The 18981-nt window shown below is 40.0% G+C and overlaps 1 protein-coding gene and 1 long non-coding RNA gene across 32 annotated transcripts in view; both read right to left on the bottom strand.

Moving 5' to 3' along the window:
• The window catches only part of RBFOX1 (RNA binding fox-1 homolog 1), a 1112502-nt gene that overhangs the window by 539403 nt on the left and 554118 nt on the right, over nt 1-18981 (bottom strand). The gene's annotated exons all lie outside the window — the stretch shown is intronic.
• On the bottom strand, nt 4259-14559 carry LOC111945921 (uncharacterized). Of its 3 annotated transcripts, XR_002871878.2 has the most exons (5): nt 10079-10210; nt 9825-9900; nt 6186-6237; nt 5404-5526; nt 4259-4533 (listed from the first exon to the last, which is right to left on the bottom strand). It is a non-coding gene; the product is annotated as an uncharacterized LOC111945921 (long non-coding RNA). The 3 variants fall into 3 exon arrangements; XR_002871877.2 differs by lacking the exons at nt 5404-5526; nt 10079-10210 and adding an exon at nt 14470-14559; XR_002871876.2 differs by lacking the exon at nt 5404-5526.

Genomic DNA, 18981 nt, shown 5'->3' with positions numbered 1-18981 from the left:
GAAGGGATTGATCCCTGGGAGGGTGCTGAGGCCCTGGCACAGGGTGCCCAGAGAAGCTGTGACCATCCCTGGATCCCTGGAAATGTCCCAGGCCAGGTTGGATGGGATTTGGAGCAGCCTGGGACAGTGGAGGTGTCTCTGCCCATGGCAGGGGTGGGATGAGTCCCTAAAGGTCCCTTCCAACCCACACCATCCTGTGATTCCAAGATCCTGTGATTTAACTCTAATCAAACCTCTGCATACTAGCTGTGAGTTAATAAAATAACCTGGTTTTAGAAAGCTTTTCTTCTGAATATTTGGCCTCTGGATTTACAGTTGCAAACAAAACATCAAATAATTGTTTTCTTTTTTTCCAGGCACACTCAGCACACAACAGAACTGATTAGCTTTCAATATTATGGAATCAAATTGCTTGAAGTTCCAACTTCTTACTTTGTAAATAAAAACAAGTTGCTAAAAAATGACATAAATTTTGGCACCATATCAACCCAATTAAACCTCCATTTCAGAAGAATTCAAAAAGCAGCCAAAATAATCAAATTGAGCAATACTAAAACTGGACTTATTATTCTGTGTGGTGCTGAGAATGACATTAAAATGGTTTTAAAAGACTTAAATAGCTAAACAAGATTAAAAAGCAAAGCTAAAGTGATAAAAGAAACCACAGAAACACAGAACTTGAAGAGTGCCCTGACTCTGTGGCTGTGTGGAGGCACTGAGGGGAGGAAATCCCTGAGCAGAAGTTTTGAGTGGCAGAAGGTAAAGAGAACTTCTTCAGCCAGCCACAAACATCCCTGTACTGCAGAGGGATGCAGGACCCTTCAGCTCTGGACTGAATAACCTCAAACTTCCCCTGACTTCCAAACTTCTGGAGGGCTTTAAACATGGATGGAGAAGAGTCCTGCTGGAAGGGAAGAGCCAAACACAAACTTTATGCATATTCATAAAGTGAATGTGACTTTTGGAGCTTCTGGTAGTTGAAACAAAGATAAAAGAATTGTGAGAGTAAGGAAGAAATTTCACATGGATGAAATAAAACTGACTGATGTGACAGCTTTGATCATTGTTCAGAAGCTGGAAAACAAAACTCCCCGTGAACCTCCGCAGAGACACGGGCGTGCCAAGACCTGGCACACAGAAGTTTGCTTGGGGAACACAAGTAGGCAGGAAAGAAGTAAAAGAGGACATGGAGGCAGCTGGAACTCTGGGGGCCAAAAAAAACCAAAACAAAACAAAAAAACACCCCCCAAAAAATCAGGCTACCAAAATAAACTCCTATTTGGGAGAAAACCAGAGGGTTTCATCCAAAAAAACTTATCTGAATGTTCTTAATCTATCAGCAGAAGCAATGCAAACTGAGACAGAGTTCTGTCCTGAGTGTAAAACTGTATTCAGGTGAAAGATTGTCTATAAGACATTAATATAAAACCTAAATCATTAAATCCTTTTCATTTTTAACAGCAGATAATGAGAGAAAGCATTTAACCCTTTTCACTTTGGTAACATAAGAAGCGGAAATGTACTGCAACAGGCTTTTACATCTGTCTGTGACACAACCTTTTATAAATATATATATGTACTTACATGTATGCATGCATATGTTTGTAGGAAATTTGTAAATTAATCAAGATTTATCATTCTGTAGAACTGGAAAACTATCCTGACAGCAGATACCCAAGAGAAATCAAACTGAACAATGCAGAGACTAGATGAGATACCTGCTCTGTTTTCAGCAATTCCTATTTGTTAGCTTATTTAACAACGATTGAACATTTTGGGAACAGCTGCCTTGGTAAAGACTCAACATCCCCAGCCCTTCACCAATGTGCAAGGGAAGCTGTGTTCATCCCTCCAGATCTCTCCCCAGCGATATGTCAGAAATTATATTCCTGATGTTCACGAATTTATATAAAACACAGTGGGAAAAGGAAACAGAAACACTTAGAAAAGCTACTCAGATAAAAGGGGGGCCTTTTTCAAGTTGATAAATGCATTCAGTAGCACATTTCTTTATGTAATCTCTCTTCAGACAGTAGAAGGAAGCCTCTGCAGAATTTATTTTTTTTTAAATAGATGAAACATGAATCACTTTATCTTTAAATTACATAACATGAATGCAAATTAATCAGTACCCTTAGACAACTGCAAAGTTGATAAAGTGGCTCTTAAAGTCAGAAGATACCAGAGCTGTTGAGCAGTTCTTTGTTACTCTGGCTGTAACCCGTAATGTTTCTCTGAACCAAGATGAGAAAAGCTGGGGACAGAAATGTCCTTTAGAGGGAGAGCCTGGCAGGGACTGGGGAGTGCTCTGGTTAGGCTGTAATCCACAGCTTACCTGTTCAACAGAGGGCATGCATTACTGCCCATCCAACACAAAGACACTGGAATTTATGTTTTGTTTCTGTCATCCAGCAGCTCTTTCCCATCCCAGCTTTTGCTGGGCTTTCCTTCCACAGAGTAACGAGCCCAGGACTTTTTCACCACTAAGGGAGGCCCTTCATTTTTCAGAAAAATGATTGTCCCTCATCTGACATAAAGCACCACTTAAGGATGAAGCAATGGCATGAAAGGTGCAATAGAAGCAAAAAGCAAGGGCAGAAAAAATAAATTCCAGTGCAGTCGCTGTTTCTTTAGGGAGCAAACGATTGAACTCTGTTTCCTGACAGAGCAGGAAACTGTGCAGGTGGTGAGGGAAAACAAGTGCAGCCTGCTGAGAGAGGCCCAGAAGCTGGGTGGCAGTGGCAATGTCGACAAGAGACCAATTTTAAGCTGGAGGGAATTAAGAGACTCTCTAGCAACCCCCTCCTCCCTTTCCCACTTCTCTGCTTCTTCCCAGAAGGAAAATGTGTCTGAGCCTTTCATAAAAACATCAGAGAATTTGGGTGGGGGTTTTTGTGTGAGTACAGAATCTGGTTTTGGCTGATGGGATCTTTGATGAGGGTTGAAATGCTGACATGAGAATAAAAGGTATACATAGCACTGTGTTCTAAAATAACTGAAGCTGGAAAGCAAAAAGGGAGAGGGGAGAAGAAAAAAAAGTCAAAAAGAAAAGGGAAGAAAACAGAGGCAAAAAAACCTAAACCCAGAGGGCTGAGTGAGGAGAAGGAAGAAAAAGTAGAAATGGGTAACATACTACAAAAAGCAAGAGAGGTAACAGATAGACAGGAGTGTGTCCACACAAATGACACCAATTCCTTGGAATCAGTACAGAGCTTCAAGTTGCACACAATTGTCTGTTAGAAGAAAGGATGAACATCTACATTTATTTCAGTTCTTCCAAGTAAAAGATCAGATGGGTTAAAGAGAGAAAGCCTGTGTACACAAAAGGTGGAAGAAAAGCAATGGCTGGAAAAGAGAAATGTTTGAATTATTGAAAACCAGCTCATTATTTTCTCTTGAATACATGATCTCAGTAATGGTTACCTGACATTAATGACCACCTCTGCTAGGTCTTTGCTAGGCAAAGAGGTGCCTGGCAATCCACTCAAACATTCCAGTTAGTTTCCTTCAACCTCTTCTAATGCCTTATCCATGCAGGAACTTTTGGCTCTACATTTTCTGGAGTGGGAGCCACTGGGAGAGATCAAATCATTTCTGTAGGCCAGGAACCACATTGTTCCAGAATTCAGTGCTGACCCTGTCCTGCTCAGCAGTGCAAGAACACCCCTGGTGTAATCACCAGGACCTGCAAGTCCTTTGTTACAGACAGCCATGACTACCAGGAAAGGTATATATTGAATTAAAGCATCCTTAGTGCCTGTTTGTGTCACCTTGAAAAGCACAGGTTGTCTTTACCCCCAAACCCCTTCATCCTACCAGTCCACCACCACCATGCCAATTCCTGCTGCTGGAGATGGGGTGGTTAAAATCTTTAACCATAAATCCATTCTAAAGACCTAAAATAAGAAGAAAAACCAACAGAAAGCCGATGGAATATTCCATCATTATCACCACTTTCCATCAGTGTTTTGATTTATGACCAGCATCTGTAGCATAGTACAGACAGTCTCTTGAAATACCTGCAGCCTAAAAGGAGACATTTAATAGCCAGCTTTATTAAGAAAATAAGAGCAACTGTGAGGCACTGGGGAGCAGCATTCCCAAACTGACACCCACCTCTTGCCAGGAGAGATGCAGAGTGCTCCCATTCCTCAGATTATTCCTGCCCACACAACATCCTAACTCAGCCCCAGTGGATACAAATTACTACTGGAACAATCCTGACACGTTACAGTCCTTCTAGGGTTTGCTGATATCCCATCCTAGCGTTTCTTTTTAGATATTATAAGTAATGAGATACACAGGATGATGCCCATTGGAAAGAGTGAATGCAGTAAAAATCCTCTCAGTGACTGAATGTGTTTTCAGTATTATGTTATTTGAATTTATTCTTGCTTTCTCTTTCTACTGTCTTCTTTTATTTCCTTCCTTCTGTTATTTCTGACTGGAACTCTGCAGTTCTCTTTCAAACCTGAACCAATGCTCTGTTGATGGCTCATTGTTTATTGCATTTCTGACTTGCATGTCTTCCTCCTGCAAAATCAATACAGTACTTGAATATAACATAAAAAGTGAGTGCTAACAGTGCTTTATTCTGTAGCTAATAACAGTCCCAGATTATTACTTTTTATGCACAATAAAAAATGAGAAACTTCCAACTATGGTACCCATGGCAAAATAGCAACCTGAAGCTCAGAATTAAACCTTAACAGCCATAATTGCACATTGGGCACCCACTAGCTGACTTAACTACCCATGGCACTGGGTTTTATTTAACCATGGTACTAGGTTTTATTTACCCATGGCACTAGGTTTTATTTACCCATGGTACTGGGTTTTATTTATCCATGGCACTGGGTTTCTACCTACAGCACTGGGTTTTATTTACCCATGGCACTGGGTTTTATTTACCCATGGTACTAGGTTTTATTTACCCATGGCACTGGGTTTTATTTACCCATGGCACTGGGTTTTATTTACCCATGGTACTAGGTTTTATTTACCCATGGCACTGGGTTTTGTCTACCCATGGCACTGGGTTTTGTCTACATGCAATGGTAATTAATGTTACAAACTAGGTTTTACTGCAGAAATCACCATTTTTACCAGGCCAGCTACACAAGAGCACAGTAGAAGAATAATCTTAAACCTCAGCATATTCTAAAGGAGGATCCCAGGAAAACTACAGCAAGCAAAACTTTTAAGACCAAACGACTAGGGGAAACAGCACAGTACCCACTGCACATGTGGAATGATAATCATATTATAAAACTATACAACTGTTCATCCCTCAGTGAAAATCTTGTTTGGTTATCATCTCCCATCACTGATGTGAATGCTAGCCAGCCTACATCCCTATTTTTGGGTTTTATTTAAGACTTTGTTTATATTTGTCACATGTACCTCAAATTGATGCTTCAGTACTCAGAACCAGCAGCAAGTCTCAGTGCCATAGTCTCATTTTGCTTGGAGACACATACATTAAATAACAAGCCATATTTTCTTTATACAGCAGCATAATAAACACTGGATAAAATATTGGTTATTTCTACTGTAAATTTCCCACATGATAATAGAGATCTCTTAGATATTAAAGCAAAATACTCATCCCGCCAACTCTAAAGGTTGAAATACCATCTTTTCACTACAAAATATGGCAGAAATAGTCTAGAAGTAGTTAATTCAATGCAGATCAAGTCCTTAGATGCAAGATGATGTTAATAATTACAGAAAAAATTAGATATATTTGCATTTAAACAAGTGCCACATGAAAAACGCTTGACCATCTGGTAGAACTGTCTTAGGGTAGGATGCTGGCAGATATTGCATAATCATCTGCATATGACAGATAATTTTAGCCAAATCTAAATTAAAAAAAAATGTTCTCATCCTTTTTAAGAAAAAAAAATAAACTTCTTTTCAAACTTAATAAATACCTGAAGTTATTTAATATTAATACTGTCTGAATTCCATATCAGAACTACCATGTTATAGACACAAAAAAGAAAAACTGTACTTTTTTTAAACTGTTTTCTGTGTGTTTTGAACTACAGATTGTTCTGCTTCAAATTTCTTCTGGATCTTATTCCTTCAAACATTTTCAAAGCAGTGGCTTAGAAAATATTAGCACAAAAAATATTCTTGTGCTACTCAAGCACTCTGTAGTACAAGGACTATTTGCTCACACAGCTTAATGGTCTGGGACATGCAGGTTTGGAATTCCTCTGGAAAGGTTTTCTGAAACAGAAAAATATCCACAATCGGTAAAGGTTGTCCTTGCAGAGCAGCTGGTGAAGTTTCCCAATTTATACAGAAATCTATGCAGTCATATCTCATTTAATTGTGTTGATTTACAATTCATTATTTATACAGTGCACGAAAAGAGAAGTGCACTACAACAAAATGTTATCAGTTCTGAAGGTCATTCTCTAAATAATACAATGGAACATGTTTCCTAAAGCCAGCCACTACAAAAAAGAAAAGGAAAAAGAAAAAAACTCCCAAAAATTACTTGAAGGTCTAACAAAACAAATATTGTTATTGAAGACAATTGAATCTTACAGTACTTATTCTAAATACAATACAGAATTAAAATTGTCTGAAGGGATTTGATTTTCCTTAAATATATTGGAACAGCTGAGAAGGAATAGAAAACCTGTTAAACAAGTTACCTAAAAAAAAATAAATAGTAAGGAAAAGAGCTGCCCTCGGGGCCTGGATTATCCAGAAGGAGAATTTTGTTGTCTGTGCAGCCAGCCACACTGAGACACCACAGCACCTTCAATTATGGCCAGCCCTGGGGAATTAATGTTTGGATCATCAGGTGGCAGAGAGCATCCTGAGGGCTGCACATCCTGCTTACAGGAGGGAACAACTCCCAGCCTGGAGCAAGTGGCTCCTCCTTTTGTTCTGGAAGGTTCTGTTGATGTCCAGGGTCTCCCCCTGCTCCCCACCCAGCCGGGATCCCCTGGGGTACACCTTGCACTCCTGGCTTTTGCTGTAGGATTTTACATTTACTGCAGCACAGGCAGCTCCCCTTTGGGTAGCTACTCATCCTGAGTAGTGCTTGTAGTCTTTTTAAACAAATGCTGTGTGCATAGAAGCAAATCCATGGCCCAACATATTTTTCTGTATGTCCTAACATGGCTCAGTTTTCAGTTGTTCCACATACTGGTCTAAAGCATTATTGAATCACTAGGGAGCTCAAAGCAACTGGCACTTATCCCACCAAATATAAGCACCTTGATGAGGTAAACTAAGCTTCCAATTTAGTGTCCATGCTAAGTTTCTTTTCACATCCTCTCTTCTATAATTTCAACACACAATTCATTCTCCAGCCTGGTGCTCTGAGTATTTCAAACAAACCACAAGCTCAGCAGCAGTGAGAGCCCCTTAAGGATACTGACTTCTCTGCAGCTCAAGACAGAGCTTTCCTCTGAAGGAAAACACTTCTCTCTATCAGCTTGTGTTTCTGAAGGGAACAGCACCATACACCTATTCTGAGTGCTGTAATGATCCTCTTTTACAGCCCTGCTGCATCCCAAAGGCATCAGCAGGCACTTCTGGCCTAAGAACATCTGAAATAACTGCTGGGGAGTGCCCTGGACTGGATACAACCCTGGAAAAGTGTTTCAAGGGAAACTGTGTTGGCATTTGTCTTCTGTGATGTCTCCAAAACGGCCTGAACGTTCAGTGCACAAAGAAATGCTGCACCAAGCATGAGATCCATGTGTTCTCTGCTTTTCAGGCAGGATGGCTGTGATAAAGCACAGATATACTTCACCAGTATCCATTAGCTATCAGATCTATCATGAGTTTATTCCCAGCTTTCCCAGATGGATTTCTGATTGTTATGGTCTGCCTAAAAGGTGGAAGGAAAGTGAAGGATCTGATACCAAAGAATCTCTACAGGGAATGAATTGCAAACACCATCGTAAAGCTTTCAGACAAAATGATAATTTTATAGCAAAGTGAAATATACAATAGGATGAAACATAAATAACAGATGAAACAAATAAGAAGAGAACGGATTCAAGGAGGGAAAGGAATCAGAGAATATTAAAATGGATGTAATTGGAATGTACCAAATGCCAGTGCTGTCCCAGTGCTCCACAGGCTGTGCAGGGAGAGCAGAGGGCTGAAAACCTGGCTCAAACAAAACTGCTGCATTACCATGTAGTATTTTGATAAAATATATATATAAAATGGCTTAAAATAAAATTTTAAAGGTTTGTGAAAAAATGAGATAAACTTTCAAAAGAGTCAAGGGTCATGTCCCCAGAGGACTGGAATGTAACATCAGCAGCAGAACTGGCAATTAGTGAAAACAAGTCAGTAAAGAAATTTCAAGTTCAGCATCATGAAAGAGTGCAATGAAACTCAATCAGTGGAAAGGCAAATAACTCCAAGCAACAGCTTTGGTATTGCAGTTTCCCCTTGGATAATTTTACTGCAAAGAACAACTTAATTCCTCCTCATAATGACTACTCATTAGACCAACAGCTATTGCTGCTGTCACCTATGGAAACTTTGCTGTGCCAGACAGAATTCCAAAAGTATTCCTTACAAACAACACAATCACTTCTTCCTTACCATCACAGAATTAGAGGCATTCACCCCTTGGTGAGCTACAAAACTGAGACAACTTTCTGCCACAGTCAATCTCCATCCTCCCCACACTGTTATCCAAGGAGAGGATTGTGCCCCATCCATGGGACCTTCATTCCTCTTTGCCCAGGAAGGAAACAATGAGGTAAATATCATTCATTTCCTCCTCCCCTGGTCCAAAATTCTCTGAGGAAAGTACATTTTTCAGGTACAAACAAGAAAGCAGTTTCACCAGAGGAATCTCAGCTCTGCCACTGGTTCTATTTTGGGGGTTAGGGGTGGTGGTGTTTGTTTGCTTTTTGTTGATGTTTAGAATTTCACTATTATTTACTACCAAAAAAAAAAAAAAAAAAAAAAAAAGAGATAAAAAGAAGTATGCACAGTAAGATACTTTATTAAGAATATATAACATATATAAAATATATAAGATTTAAGATATTAAGCTAAAAGCTGTATTTTCCCCTTTCCTCCACACCTTCATCCAACATAAACACAGCAACTGAGGTATCTGAAACCTTAGCAACAAAAAATACAGAGTTCTAATAGTTTTAGGGGGAGGTTAGAGATTCAGATGACAGCTCTACTTTGTGTTAATTGACCACAGTTCCTTCCTAGCAATGAAACTGCATCATCCCACAACCTGCAGCTTAGCTTAGGCACAACACTGTTCTGAACAGAGACATATAAAATCATGTCCTGACTGGCAATTTAGAAAATGAGAATCAATAAAAAGGAAAATGATGCTGTCATGAATGCATCATTCAGTAATCACTGAGTGCATCTGAAAAGGTCCTGCCCAAGACCAGTGGGAAGAAAACAAAGCCAGAAGTCTCAGCAGAACACGTTTTTGACCCTGTGTTATCTCCCTCCTCTGGGCATTTTGCAAGCAGTGCTCAGATTTGTGGCAGTGGCTGTTGTTTGTTACGTCAGCCCAGCAGTGCCCAGGTTTCACATGCAGATTGCTGGAGACAATTTTTAATTTATCACGATGAAACCATGCATAAGCTTGTTCTAACAGTGATTCATAGCTTTTTAATTTCTACTCTGCTGATGTCACAAACTAGGGATTTTCAGCACTTTCAAGGTTAGCTCCTGCAGTGTTGGACCTTAAAGCAGTTATTCTGATTTAGCAAAGTAGGTCACTGTCACCTCAGTGCCTTCCTTTGATTCCACCATCTTGTCTTTTATTTAGTGACTGTTCTAGTGGAAGGACTCACCGTGCTTTCAGTGCAGCTTCCTCCACACCAAACTGGCTGCAGTACAATGCACCTGAATTTGTACTTTCTATGAGAACTAAAATTAAAAAAAAAAAAAAAAATCCATACTTTGTAAGTAAATGCTGTTATTTGTCTGATTCATCTTTATATCAGGTTTGAATGTCAGTTATGTTTGTGGTAAAATTCATCTGTACATTAAGTATTTTTCCTAATAACAAGATAATAAGCAAAAAGGCTGCATAAATGTTATTTACTACAGCAAAGGCAGAAGGATCAACACCAAGATGTTGGAAAAGGACTTCCTTTGTTCAGTGCACTCAAAGTACTTTTTCTATTATAATTCCAGTATTCCAAACATATTGGTTCTTTCCAAAACACTGCATTGAGTGGTGCACCTCTTCTAAAGCAAAGCTGATTTTAACAGACCATTAACTCTGTCTGTTAAGTCTGTTAAGACTGTTGCTCACAAATGTATCTGCAATTAATTTCATTAGGACATCAGCCCACTGATTGTGATACACCTTAACTATCACCAGTATATCAAATACATGGAAACAGATCTTCTACAAAGCTGGAGTCTCTGTGCTTCCTGCACTCTTGCTATGGACAGCAGGAAGATTTATTTCACTTCACCAGTTCCACTGGTTTGGGGAACCACAGGGTTAAAGCCTTCCACGGCCACCTGTGCCCCCAGCAGCTTTTAGGACATTTCCAGATGTCAAACTCACTACTTGTTCAGAACACAAACACTTTATAACCTCCCAGGGCTCCTCTGCTTCTTTTCACCTCTCCCTTTCACCACAGCCCCATTCACTCTGAATATTGTTGATGTAATTGTGATGTGGAACACTACAAACATTCAACACCGCAGGGAGACTGAGCACATCAATGACCTTAACCTTAAATACCTTTCTGGGAAATTTCTATCCACCTGTCTCATTAAAATGAAAGTATTATTCAGGTTATCCTAACCCAATGCATTTCACTTGACACACAGACAATGAGTGGAATTGATGTCATCTTTGCCAGGGCAGGGTGCTTTTCTTTGCCACAGCATTATTTCTGCAAGCTGCTGAGACTCCTGCAAAGGGACGTGGAACAGGCACACCCTGCCCTGGCAGTGCCTCCCAGTCCTGAGTCAGACAAATCCTGCTGAATCCTCAGCCTTTACCTGAGAGCAGCAATGATGATCTCTGTGGGAAACACATTGCTTTTGTACCCAGGTGTTTTTGAAATGGTGACCCAGCAAGCAACATTGCCAATTTCCCTATTCTACTTGCTCAGGTGTACTATACTGCCATGAAAGTAAAAATATTTCAAACTACACAAAATTATTCCGAACTACATCTTCCCTAAGCAAAGTGACATTTCTACCATTTTTTTTTGCCCATACCATTGCAAAAAAAACCAAAACAAACCACAAACAAACAAAACCCCTAAAAACAGAGTCAGAAATACACAAAAACTGCAAAGGATCAAAAAAAATTAATCTAATATTATCTCAGGGGAAACTAATAATCAGATTCACCATTAATTTATCTGAATTGACTCCATAGCATAATGTTCAAATCTGGGGCACAATTGAAACTGGGACAAGTAATCATCATTTAACCTGGATTCTGTAAATTCACCTCAGCCGTTTCATTCAGTGAAATTCACTGTTTCACTTTTTCCTTAACAGCCAATATGACCTCAATGACCTGCCACAAGAAAATATTTTGAAAAGCAGAGTATTTTCTTCTTGGTGGCAAGTAATGCCACTAAGGCTGACAGAGAAGAAAACTGCAGCAAAATCTAGAAAGGGCTTGATGGGCAGAGAAAGGTTGGGATAAAAAAATTAAATAGCACATAAAGGAAGGGTTTGCTATCAATACCTTACTGGAAATAGAAAGTGATATTCAAAATAATCTTGCAATCAACAAAATAGTTTATTGAAAAATATCCTCTGCTATGTGAAAGCAAAAAAGCTACCCCTCCACAGCTGAAAAAATAGATTATGATAATAATGAGACACAATTCTTAGAGAATCACAGATAAAATTCTAGTTCACAGGCACTTAGGGAGAACCTGGCCATGATTTATGGCTCATTATATCACATCAGTACCTCAGAAGACCTTTCAGTGATGTCTAAACTGAAATGTGTGGTCACACAGACATAAGGGACCCCTCTCACAATAAAACTGGCAACCACTTTCCCAGCAGTCATTCAACAAAAATGCTTAACACTGTAGAAACTTCTAATTATCACAAAGTGCCTTGGGAAGTTTAGTCAGCCAATCACCAGTGTAAGGCTTTTACTGCTTCAGAACAAGCTCTTTTCTGTTGTTTACTAGCAAAAAATCCCAAAGTTTTATAGTTCCTGAACAGTGCAGGAAGCAGCTGGATATTTTGCCTAATTTTTGTGAGACAGCCAAGCAGGAAAATGTTAAATCTACCAGCCCCAGTGAGGCAGGGCTGCTGTGAGCTGCTGCTGCCTCCCCTGTCCCCTCCTCCCCTTTCCCCTTGCCCTTTGCAGACACTCCTGTCACCTTGCAGGCACCTTGAGTTTGGAGCTCTCTCCTGAAGCTCCCATCAATCATGTAATTAAAGTCTTTTTTCTCCTACTTTAGGACTCTAGCCAGGTTGGAACATATGTTACTTAGGCATTTTACTGAACCATTAATTCGGTGCAGACTTTTGTTTGTCTGATTTTTTTGTCCAGCTATTGCATTTTAACACTTACTGAGCACAGAACTGGACAATTATAGCCCTTGACAATGAAGTTTTCCCATTATACTTCCCTCATATTAATCAAAGGCAGAGATTTATCAGCTGGTTTAAAGGTCTGGATGTTGGATCGCTGTTCTAATTCATCTCTGCTTTGATTATGCCCTTGCCCATCAGCTCATAATTAATTTTTATAGTGATTACCATCAGCTGTTCTGCACCACGGATGCAAAAGGGGCAGGAAGGTTCCTAAGGAAAGGCCAAGCACAAGCTGTGCCACACCTTCTGTGACAGAGCACCACACGTGAGTGCTGAGTGGGGATCTTGGGCATCACCCACCAAAAGTCCAAAACACAGCCATGAACACCCAGAGATGGCACAGCCCTGCTGTTTGCAGCAATGCAGAGCTGAGTGCTGATGAATCAAAGCTCAGAGCACACTGAGAGTCAGCCTGGAAATGATGCCAGAGGTAACAGCAGTGGGTTTAGGCACAGCCAGGTGTCAGAGGTGTCACACCGACAGGGGAAGGCAGCTCAGAGTACAGACAGGACTACTGTGCAATACATGTGTGCTGAAACCCAGCAAAGGAATCAACATAAAAACCTCTGCTAGGTCATGACCTGAAATCTGCTCTTTATTACACCAAACCAAAGAACAATGATCTGAGAACACCAGCAAGTTCCCACAATCATTTAACAAGCAAGAGAAAAGTGTTGCTTAACACATATCCTCAAACATGACACAGTCATTCAGGTCAAGAAAGGGAAAATTTATTATTATTATTATTATTATTATTATTATTATTATTATTATTATTATTATTATTATTATTATTATTATTATTATCATTATCATTATTATCATTATTATCATTATTATCATTATTATCATTATCATTATCATTATCATTATTATCATCATCATTATTATCATCATTATTATCATCATCATTATTATTATTGTTTTATGTTTTATGTTTTATGTTTTATGTTTTATGCTTTTTTTTATTATTAAAGTCATCTGACTTTTTCAAATGCAATAAAACAATAATTATTTAAATAAATGTGTTATCAAACACACATACTCTATTTTTTAACTGCTTTTTCTTGACCACTACACATAACCCGGTACTGCTCATGCATAAAGGGAATTCACTTTTAATTGTGCAGCAGGTGAGCACTACATGACTTTTTCCAATCTGTGCCTTGAAATAAGTTCATGAGCCAACACTGTGGAACAAAGCACCAGAGGAAACCAATTCTTTACAATTCTCAGGTCTATAAGTTCACCTTGTGTTTACATAGCCTTTTTTCCTAAAATTACCACTTTAAAAGCTCAGTATCAGAGCGAAAAAATAAGGGAAAGCTGCTACATTTACAATAAGGAAGTCACACATATAATGCTGCTTTATGGTTTGTAAAACCAAACCAAACAAACGAGCCTGAGTGACTTTACCAAAGGGTGCTGAAGACAAGGACAAAAAGGCTCGCTGGGAATCCAGTTCACACTGGCAGGAAATCAATACTTCAGGCATTGACAAGACATAAACACAATGGAAAACATTCTGACAAAGACAGGGAGCTATAAAGAATCCATGTTTTATACCTAAACCTCAAAGCACCTTAAGGTTTTCTCCACAGTAACTCAATACAACCTCCCCTTTTTTTCTCACTTTCTGACCTGAACTTTAGAAGCAGCAGCATTAAATGCAGGAATAAAAGGCAGGATTTGTGGAAGTGAAGTTCCAGCTTTGAGATGAGGATGAATTTCAGGTTTGCCCTAACACCGTGGTGCAGTCAGATGTCAGAGCTGTGCCCACCTTCACCCCTCCTTCTCCCCCTCTCCAGGAGCATTAAAAGAACTCAACAAGGATGGAGGGAGTCCCAGCCCAGCCCCCTGAAGATGCTGTCCCAGGGCCACCTGCCCAGGAGATCTCACCTGCTGCTCAGACTTGTCATCCTCGCTGGATTCTCCACATGGCATTAAAAAGTGCCAGGATCCATCCATCAATGGGGGTCATTTGGGGCTTTATCCTGTTAAAATGTTAATGTGATAGTTTTTTCTCACCTTCTGTTTGCTGCTGCAAGAATAAACTCTACTCTGAGGTGGCCTGCAAGGGCTCTTGCTTAAGTTCATCAGGTGGCCACAACTCAGCTGCAATGGTACATTGAAATAATTTTTCACACTTATAATAAAATATCCCATGAACCTCATATTTTACTTGATGGCAAATACTGCTGGAAACAGCCTAAAACTCTGCAGATTTTATGACATATTAAAGCTAAAACTGAATGGAGCCCAAGAAGAATTTGATGTAAGCACACTGAATCCCAGCCCTCCCCACCTAACCAAGGTGCAGTGATTTTCTTGGGTTTTTATTCATTTAGTACTTTCCTAAGGACGTGGTTTCCATGGCCATGTTCCAGCAGGATTTGATGAGAAACAGAAACTGAGTTTTCTAATTTATATATATATATATATGTGTGTGTGTGGATATAACAATTTCAGTTTCTAAGCATCAACAACTATACACATCTCTCTGAAGAGATTAAGCATCCATTCTGTGATGCATCATAAACTGGCCAAAAAAAAAGAACCAAAAAGAGATTTTTCATGAACATGTACACTGAAGTCTCTTTTTGTCCCAAATATGGGCAGTTTTGAGGTATATACAGTTTTATGTCTGTGTGTTCATGCTGCTTCTTTCCTTTATTCTAGAACAGGATATCAGAAAGGACCAGTAAAGAACCTGTTTTCTGAAAAAAATGTGACTGCATTAATTTCTTTCCCTTATGAGCAGATATGTCTGAAAATTATGAACCTGTCAAATCATGAGCATTTCTAAAAGTGTCATTATAATCAATATATATCTCATTTCCTCAGATAATTTACTCTACTCTTGTAAAGCTGCTGCTCACTTTGGCTTATGGCAAGCCCGCTTGATCCTCCAAGAAAGTGCTTTTAAGAGTACCTACAATCACCGTGAGTTTATCTAATTAATAGAGGATAGGGCGTTATTGAGCAGTAATCAATAAATTGATTATTTATTGACAACTTGATCATTATCAATAGCTAATGACTACTTTGGTAGTTAATTGCCCCAGGGCAAAAGCGTGTCTTTGTAAGGAAAAGTAGCAGCTATTAAGAGCCACAGGGTTTGTGTCGGGAGGTGCTCTTGGCACCATAAATCCCCCAAATTTCTCCTGCTAAGGATTGATGGAGGAGCAGGGAGAGTGAGCAGCTCTCCAGCCGGGAACGCACGGGCTGTGCCATGAGAATGAACAACACACCCATTGTGTGTGGGGCCTTGGGGATATGGGGCAGCTTTCCTAGGAAAAACAATCCCCTTACACACACCAAAGAGCCTCGAGAAGAGCGAGACTCAAGCAAAAGCTGCAGTGTGGAACTGATGAGTAATTCCCCTGAGGGATGCCCATTGAAGCGCCCTGCGGAGCCGTGTCCGTGACTCTGGTTGTGATTTTGGTTCAGCATCTCCTGGAAGCCGTGCCAGGGATGCTGCCAGGTGTCTCTGCTGGGATGCTGCATGCCAGGTGTCTCTGCTGGGATGCTGCATGCCAGGTGTCTCTGCTGGGATGCTGCATGCCAGGTGTCTCTGCTGGCATCCCTGCATCCACAGCAGCGTGCTGGGAGCACTCAGGGACACAAGGCTGAGAATCCCAAACTCAGCTTTGTGCAACCCACCCGGCCAAGGGGGGTGCCTGCTGGAACTTCACCTCCAGGGAGCGGATCTCAGAGCTCTGGGCTTCCTGAGAAACCCTGGGTACATTCGAATTTTCACCTGATTATCAAATATAGGATTATGCTTCAAGAGCATTTTTCTCCTTGAAGTGGACGCATCTGCATTCCCCACATGGAATCATTCCCAATCCCTCTCCTGCCTCCCTCCACAGCCTCATTAAACACACACCACAACTTGCAGTTTGCCCACCCAGAGCTCCTCTATTCCTCTCAAATGAAAGAGCAATTTTGAAGAATGCCAGGACTACTGATCTGCCTTTCTTTTGTGGGTTTTCAAATGTTCAAACACCCCTGCTTCAAAAAGGACAAAGTTTGCTGGCTTGATTATCCTGCACTACACTGCAAGAGGATAGCGACTTGAAGACAGAACTAGCATATAAAAAGGAAGAAAAAGAGATGAAATTTGCTCCTGTGGAAGGAGTATAGACTACGAAGAGAAGGGATGAAAAGCACAGAAATAACAAGATGGGCAAGAAGAGACAGCAAGAGTTATACTAGAGATGAACAATACAACTTTGTGTGAGTTTTTATGGGGGAAATAAATGCATTATACAATGTAGGATCCTATATAAAATATAGGTTATATATGTATTTAATCATTAATTCATATATATATTAAAAAACTTAGAAATCCATGGAAGTAGGTATTGCGACAAAATTAGGTGTGAGGTTTCTAAATCACATTTCATGCCCAGGGTCATTATTGCAGTTGAGATCCTCATTATTCCACGGAAAGAAAAGCAATAACAGAGTAAATGTGTTGCTTTTCAGGTAGAAAGCCACCAGAATTCCAGAGTATCTATAAATACCTGCATGGAAATGAGGGGAGAGCAACTTCAAATGTCAGAGCTTGGAAATGAGCTTCCAAACCTCTGGCAGCTCCAAGAGGGGTCCCGTGGGGAAAGCCTCAAACTCAGAGCAACAGCGCAGGAAAAGGGTCAGGACAAGTGTCCAGGCCTGCTCTGCTCCAGAAATGGATCTTCTCTCGAGATTCACTCGTGCCCTTCCAGAGGGGGCTGCCAAAATCAGGAGTTCTTCAGCTGCAGGGAGGGTACTGAGAGCTAATTCCAGCTGAAGGGGGACAGGGAGGAGCAGAGGGAAGCAGCTGCAGACAGTCCATGACCAGAGGGAAGAACACCCCATGTGCAAACCCTCAGACCAAGAGCTCCCCACACATTCTGACAGCAAGAGATGCAGAATTTTTATGGGAAAAATAGAAAAAAAAAAATTTAAAATAAAAATAAAAATCTCTCCATAGCCCTCACTATCCTTTCATGCCAATCCCAACTTAACATGCAATATATCATCAAAGGAACATTACACTGATGCTACAGAATTTATGAGAGATGTCCTGTGTCTTATTAAATAGGAATTGAAAGCAACAGGGTAGAACAGAGGAGCACAATAACATTCTCTTCACATTTCTAAAGACTGAGAAAATAGGTCTTTGTTTTTGGGGGTTTTTTTGGTAAGAGATAATATGAATGTAAATGAAATAATGTTTCCTCCTGAAGACCTGCTAGATCAAAAGCAGACAAAGTGATAAAGTTAATTACAGACCTCTGTGCTACATAATTCATCTTTACTATATAATTCACCTTCATAAAATGTGGAATTTTTGTTCAGGGGAAAAAAACCCAAATAAAAACCAAAACCAAAACAACACCAAAACCACATCACTCTTCTTCTTCCCTCAAAAAGATTTTTCCTGATTTTTCTTTTAGTTGCCTACAAAATAAAAGAAAGGTGTTAGAAGTTGCAAAGGACTTTCCTAGACTCTTTGGAAAGGACTTGGAATAGGTTGAAGTAGCATCTTACAGTGTCAGCTCAACCCTGAAAGGCTGGAGCACCTGGATTAGAAATTACCTGGGTAAAGAGATTATATATTAATATGATAGAAAAGAGATTATATATTAATATAATCAGTCATAATGGTGGGAAGTCCATGGGAAAGTCATCCACACTGGGAAAGAACTCTGAATTTTCAGTCTGACTCTAAGACCCTGATAATCTCTTACCCAGTAACTTCTCTATCCATCCCCAGACTTCCACCAGAAACTGAACATTTCTGTTCAGTTTTGAACTTTGAAAGATACTCAGGACTCCTAATCAAGCTTTGAAGTGACAAAATCATCCAGGACATCTCAGTTTCATTTCTAGTGTCCATCCAAATAGTTCAGGCTTATGGTAAATGTTGGTAATTATTTATTCCTGCATTTAATCTGCTCCATTTATCTGTCAAATAGGAACTGGGATGGGAAACTTGGCAGGTCTGGGAAAGGAAGGCACAAATGTTTAGCTGGGACCTGGCTGGTTAGATCCATGTGTTTTTACATCTAATACCAGAGCTGTTAATGCATGCACCCCCTGAAATAAACTGCTTTTTTTTAACAGTGATTAATATTAGCAATGCAAATACTGTAATTAAAATATAGATGTAATTAAAAAATATATATATCATCTTTTGCCTTCCTCTTTTCTGTGATCTCAGTCCTGGCCAAAGTGTCACACTGATATTTCTATCTCTTCAGTCCACTCCTGCAACCAGCCATATGTTTTTGTGCATCAAAGCAGTGACTCAGAAATGATACCCCAGCACCAGGAATGTTTTCCAGCCAGGATTGCTGCTTACCAGAGCACTTTAAAGGCATCACACGCTCATCAGAACAGTGCCAGAAGAACTGTAAGTAC

Source organism: Cyanistes caeruleus, chromosome 17 (assembly GCF_971803275.1).
Source record: "Cyanistes caeruleus chromosome 17, bCyaCae1.hap1.1, whole genome shotgun sequence".
Taxonomy (NCBI): domain Eukaryota; kingdom Metazoa; phylum Chordata; class Aves; order Passeriformes; family Paridae; genus Cyanistes; species Cyanistes caeruleus.
Note: the sequence above shows the minus strand (reverse complement) of the source record. Positions and strands in the feature narration are given on the sequence as shown.